Below are 6,442 nucleotides of genomic sequence, written 5' to 3'. Positions count from 1 at the left end.
CCTTTGCCACCCCTTGGCCCTTGGGCAAACCCACAGCTCCTTGCTGAGAGAGCAGAGAAACATGCAGGATCTGAACACGTTTTGTTTTGCTTTGTAGTCAGGGAGGAATCTAGGCTGCAGTCCCAAGATGGCTTGGGGAACAGCCAGCTCTGACCAGAAAGCTGGGGTCTGTCTCCTTTCCTGGTCGCTGATAGCAGCCAGACCTGCAGATGTGGGAGGAGAAATCAGTGTTGCAGGCAGATGGTTTCCACCTGTGCTGGAGCTATCTCTGCCCTTCTCAGACCCACGGAGGCCTGCAGTCTTTCCCTGGGGCTCTCTGGGGCTCCCCCCTCTGTGGCTAAGTGGGCTAATTTCTTCAGTCTGTGACCTAGAAACGGTGTCTAGGGAGGTTTGGATACCTGAGGCGATGTTCAGACCATGGATGGGAGGAGAAGGTGACTAGAAGATGATTTCACATAGTCTTGGTCATTCCCAAACCAAACCCCAGAGGTTTCCGCATACCATGTGACTCACGGTTGGCTCTCAGGAGTTGGTGGTACTAAATTCACTGGAGATCAAAGAATATGGAGTTTTATAGCAGGTTGGGCCCAGACAGGGAAAACACAAAATGGGAACATCTTGTTGAGTGTTGCGACCCCGAAGTATTCCTGGTCTAGCTGCATCAGAGCAGACAGAGAGCGTGACAGGAACGGACTGGCTCTGAGCTGACACGAGCTGGACGGAGTGCCGTGGCTTATTTTTGCTTGAGTTGTAGGGGAGCTTCATTGCGGACCACAGTGTCCTAGTTTGAAATATGACTGTAGTGATGAATTGGGCACCCGTGTTTATAAGTTCCCTGGGGCACGATGTCTCATCACCTCTGCGTGACAACAGCCAGCACAATAAAGGCCTGATCCTGACAGCCTTTTTTTTGGTCACTTCAGTAATAGTAATGATTAACAGTAATTATCAGAACAGTAATGGGAGTGTCCCATAATGCTAGTGGATGGGGGAATTCCACTAAGTGCATCTGCTCCCATGCCTAGCGCTAGTTACCAGGCCAAACAAATACACTGTGGACCCGTGCCTCTTTCCTAGATTTGGTTTCTGGAACGTGTGCTGGCTAAGCTGGTTTCAGATGAATTGCTGTTTACTCTATCATCCCTAATGACACATTCCTAGTGTCGAGGGTGCCCCAGCTCCCCGTGCGTATGGCTGGTGTGCAGGTGACAGTCACCACTGAGTTGCAGCCAAAATGTGGAGCCTGTGGATGGCTGAAGTCCCGGTGGCAGTGCAGGGCCTGGAGTACAGGGCGAGTCACAGCTTGGTGCTGCTGCTTCCAATTCAGCAGGCCAAGCACAGGAGCCTGAGGCTGGGAAATAGCCCGCAAGTCAGCCTTTCCTCTGCTCTTGCCCTGCATTTATCCCCTTACCCCCTGCAGCAGTGAAAGGGGCGAAGTACGCTTGCCATTGGGATTGAAGCCACTGTAGCAGAGGCCTGCGTAACTGCTCGGCTGATGCCAAGGTTCCCAAATGGAGCAGGTGCGAGGCAGAGGGCTCTGCTGAACATGTGTGTGCATCACATATTGTTTAGGCTTTAGCGCAGGCCTTAGAGGCTGGCCCTGCTCCAGCCCAAGGCAGGTCTTTCCTTCCCTCTGACAGTGGCACGTGTATACAGAGTGTCTTCCTCCTGTTCTCCCTATGCTAGCGCCAGCTGTCCGTGTGGAGGATGTAGGAGAGGGATGGAAGATAGCGGTGGAGAGCCGATAGCTGGGACTGACTGCCGTGGTGAAAGGCTGACAGGAGCCAGTGAGTGCCTGCTGAGTCACAGCAGTCCCCACAGTGGTGGTTCTTGCTGTCATTTCACTGTCCTGAGATGGATGTTGCTCTCAGGACGGAGCTGTCGAGCCACATGGTCAGCCACCAGGAACACGCTTTCACATAACGATTTCAATTATATTGGCCACTGGTCAGGGCTCTAAATGCTGCACCCATGTGTTTGCATGGTGAACCATCAGAGAGGGCAGTCTTCATATTTGCATGTGTTCTTTCTCTCAGTGGTTTACTCTCATCTTCCTGGAGAATGAAGAATACTATTGAAGAGATGAAGTTATGAACTCAGAAGAGGTGCTGATGGACAGAACAGCACACAAGACTGATGGGTAAGGGGCTGGTGTTCTCCCAGCTTGCTTGCAACCTGCTACATGCTGTGTGGAAAACCACTTTTCTTCCACCTTGTTCCTTCTCATAGTCTTAACGAATCAGTTGGAGCAAGGAGAAACAATTACTAGATATTACGGGCAGTGATATGGGAGGGACTTGGTTTGATAACACCCTTTACAAGGGTACAAATAAAATGCTTGCACAGGTTTGTTTAGCATCAAGTAAAGGCAGAAGCCAAGAAAAGGCTCCACAAATGAAAAAAGCTACAAACCCCTCGGAGGCTAAGAAATCACTTAGCATGGAGCAGTGAGCTGTAATTAGGAAAGGGAAAACACCAGCTGAGCATTATGAAGCTCTTCCTGCCAGTGAGATGTGTTGAGCCATTCAGGAGTTGCCCAGGGGAGAGTAATGGAAATGTCATACAAGCCAGAAGAATGAAGCTTTAAAAACTGCACTGTAGGTAGCAATCCAGCATGAACTGGCAGATGTGTCCACCTTTTCATCTCCATCTTCTGAGACATGTTGAGATGGATGGGAATTAGCTGTTTGGGCTTTCTTTTCTTTCTTTTTTTGAATTGCTAGTTAATGCTGACCCAAGAAGTTGGCTAAGAAATCAGTGAATTTGGGGATTGGTTTTTTTTTTAAAACAGCAAAACATCTGTGTTGTCCAGTACCTTTGACCTCACCCTGCATTTACAGGAAGAGGCATCAGCCACTTTCAGCCTTGGGGGCAGCGTTTTGAACTCTACTAGTTTATACGAGAGCCTGGTTGTTTAAGAACATTTGACCTCATTAATCCCTTACATACATGGCAAATTTGAAACTGACCTTTATGTGGAGTTAGTTTGGCTTGAGGTTTTTCCTTACTCCATTTCCTCCAGACTATCTCATCTATGTATCCCAGTTAAATATATTCCCTTCTTAGGGCATTTGTGCTCACATGCGAGACCCATGCTTTTTACCACTTATTATTCTCATACTTCATATCTTCTGTAGTTCCAATGAAAATGCTGTCAAGTGAGCTGCACTCCAATTAGCCTTCTGGTCTTTTGAGAGAATTTCTTGAGAATGTCTCATGCTGTGCAATGAAAGCTTGCTGTAGATAAAACTTTGTCTTACATACTGACGTATGCGCTCGTGCTGTTTTCAAAAATGCTGGCTGATTTTTCCCAAGAATTTATGAAAATGCTACCTTTTGTTACTTTATGTGCATGTGTAACAGTGCCAAGTGCTTCAGTGCAAGACTAGGAATGATTTTCTTCCGGTTTCAAAAATGCTTTGTAACAAAGAAACGTTGATTTTGCAAATAGGTCTTACTCTTGACAGACGAAACCAATGCAGATCCATCCCCATGACAGCAATACATAAAACTGGATGCAAGTCCTACAGAAAGCAGCTAAAGTAAGTAGTGGAGTCACTTGTCATGTATGGTTTTAGTTACGTAAAAACACATATGTAAAGTGACAGTTCATTGCTGTGAACGCATGTATATTCTTTATGGCAAACCACCATGAGGAAAAGTATTTTCAAGCACAGACAAATGTACATTTAACCTGTATTTTTTCCTCTCTAAGTTGAAGAGGGTATGTTGTTCATAGAAAATCTTTTGTGTCATCAGTGATAGCTAAACTAGTAGATGAAGCTCAGTCTATACCCTTGAAATAATCACTGCTATGAATCTGTTGCTCTGTCCAAAAAAAAAGAAGAGATATGAACACTTGCGACATTGAAAGAGGATTAAGCACATCATGGACTTGAGTTGAGCCTATGTACTATGTAAAGAGGTTTTCTTTAAAGATGGCTATTAAGCCATTGCAAGGTAGCAAAAGCGAGTAGGTCTTTTGAACAAGTTCTTAAGGTATTTCCTCATATACTTGTTAAACTTTGTAAAGAAGAAAATCCTGAAATGTCAAAGCATTCTGGGGGCTACTCGCTGGTCTCATGCCAAGTGGCATAAATCCATCATTGACTTGACTTGGGCGTGCCAGTTCACCCCAGCTGAAATTGAGGCCACTAGCTGAAATGCACCCGTGATGCTCCGTTGCCCAATCAGTGCTACCTCTCAGCATTGTACAGACATGTCACTCTGTACTCAGATCTGTGGGATGCAATGAATCTGCCTAACAATGAACCTGTCGGTGCAGGAGGCACTGCTCAGTGTGAATAGCCTCTTGGAAAATTGGCTCTTAAGGTATTGACGTGCGGCTCCCCTTGTCTCAGTATCTATCAACTTTATTCAACGAGGCAGCCTCCACGTGGAGGAGAGGATGGTGAAAGCCGCAAGCGGGGATGCCAGATGCGGAACCACGTACCGTGAGACAAAGAACATTACAGAAAGATGAAACAAAGATGCGTGTATGATACTTGTTTTCCATATATTCAAATCTGAAAGAGGAAATTCCAATTAATTGCTCCAATTGTGTCAGCGTTACTTGGTATCTGGATACTGGTACAAGACTATAATTAAATGCTGTCTTTCAGAGGATAAATCATGCAGGAATTTAAGGGTGAAATTAATTATAAAGTCGAAGTTCTACAGTGATGCTGCTTTTTAAGGCATCTGCATGCCCACACACAGATATGCTTTGCTAATCATTGCAATTCCTTCCTTTACTCATTACGAGCCCTGAAAGAGCAGGCAGTAAAATTCTTAGTAAGGGGGATCAGCCCAAATTAAAGCAGCAATGAAAACAGTCATGCAGCATCAAAAAAAGCTACCATCTGCTAATTTTAAAAGTGGTATGCTGATTGTATGGGGGTAAAACGTGATCCTAATGTTGGGGGGGGGGGGGGGGGATAGAAAAAGATTCTGGCTATATCATGCCCACTTAGTTGTGGAGGATGAACTTCTAAATGCTTCTTTAATGCTGATCTTTATTACATTTATCTTGCCAACTCTCATACCATTTGGATAATTAATAAATGGCGCTGACGTAAAATTCTATAGTAACACATTGCCTTTTTTACTTTTCAGCATCTCCATGCTTCTGTAGACCTAAGAAAACTCTCCCGACATAGGGAGGACTATGATTTGTAAGTACCAGATCTATTCCAGCTCCCTGAATTAATGTGTTTATTACTTATAATTGCAATCCGAATGTGGTGCTGTAGTATATCGTGTTCTGCAGTATCTTCTACAATTAACTGTCTTGTATCAATAACCGCTTATAAAATGGAGAAACTATGGGTCCTTGAGTCATCAGCTATTAAACTGCACCTCACTATCAATACTCAAATTCCTTACACTATGAGATAGGCTTATCAGTTCTGCAATAAATGGGGTATCACCTTGCCTTTTTTGACGATGGAAAGCGGTAAGGCAGAGGAAGGTGGTTTTTGCTTTAAAAGGAAAAGGAATAGCCACCATTGCTGGGCAACTTGTTTAGATAAAACACCCTTTGTATTTCAGGCTAATGTGTACAGTAAGGATTTGGGGGTGAGGTGTCCCTCGGCTACCCGATGATGGGATCTAAGTGCCGAATGAGGCCTTGACTACCATAGCGACAGAGTGTGTGGGCTTTGACAAGATGCTTGAAAGGAATTTTTTTTCAAAAATAGCCGTACCGAATTGACTGCTATCTAAGTAACTGAAAGATCTGTTGCTACCGGGAGCTGCCCATGCTTCCGGGCTGTGGCGGGGCCCCAGGGCTGGAGGGGCAATGCGGCGTAAGCACCCACTGACCTTGGGACTGTCGCGGCCGGTCCAGGTGCTGGATGAGGTGCTGGCTGGCATTCCTGTGGCCTGTGCTGTAACTTAATAGAGCGTTTCTGCCCCCAGCGCCGAGGCTCCCCGGCAGCAGCACGTGCGTGCCGAGGGTCACTTCAGAAATGCCAGGAGATGGGAGATTAGGGAAGGCAGCAAGCTTCTGGCTGCCCGCCCAGAGGTGTTCTCCAGACCTTGGTTCATGGGCGGCCGGCGTTCGTGGCAGTGCAGCGGCCCAGCGGTCCACTGGTTGCGTGCAGGCAGAGCCCACCCGGGCAGCGCTCGGCTCTGGCTCCACGCTGCAACCGGCACAGTCTCCCACCGTTAACGCCTGGCAGTGGCGATTTAGGGCAAGCAAGCAAGCAGAAGGCAGCGGCGCCGAGGCTGTGCAGTCAGCCGTGGGCATCCATTGCCCCGGCAAGTCCCGGGCATCAGTGCCTTGGCCGGGTTGCTCGGAGGGGACGGGTGATTTTACGACCCCACGTACAATTTGCCTTAACATTTGCTAAAATAAGGAGAACCCAACGTAGCAGGACAGCAGCCGGAGGGGTCAGGCAGGAGTGTGTCCGGCAGGGTCGCCCCTCGCCCCGCCGAAGCG

This window comes from Haliaeetus leucocephalus, unplaced genomic scaffold (assembly GCF_000737465.1).
Source record: "Haliaeetus leucocephalus isolate CR32 unplaced genomic scaffold, Haliaeetus_leucocephalus-4.0 Scaffold484, whole genome shotgun sequence".
Classification (NCBI taxonomy): Eukaryota; Metazoa; Chordata; class Aves; order Accipitriformes; family Accipitridae; genus Haliaeetus; species Haliaeetus leucocephalus.
The sequence above is the reverse complement of the archived record's forward strand: the minus strand, read 5'-3'. Positions refer to the sequence as shown.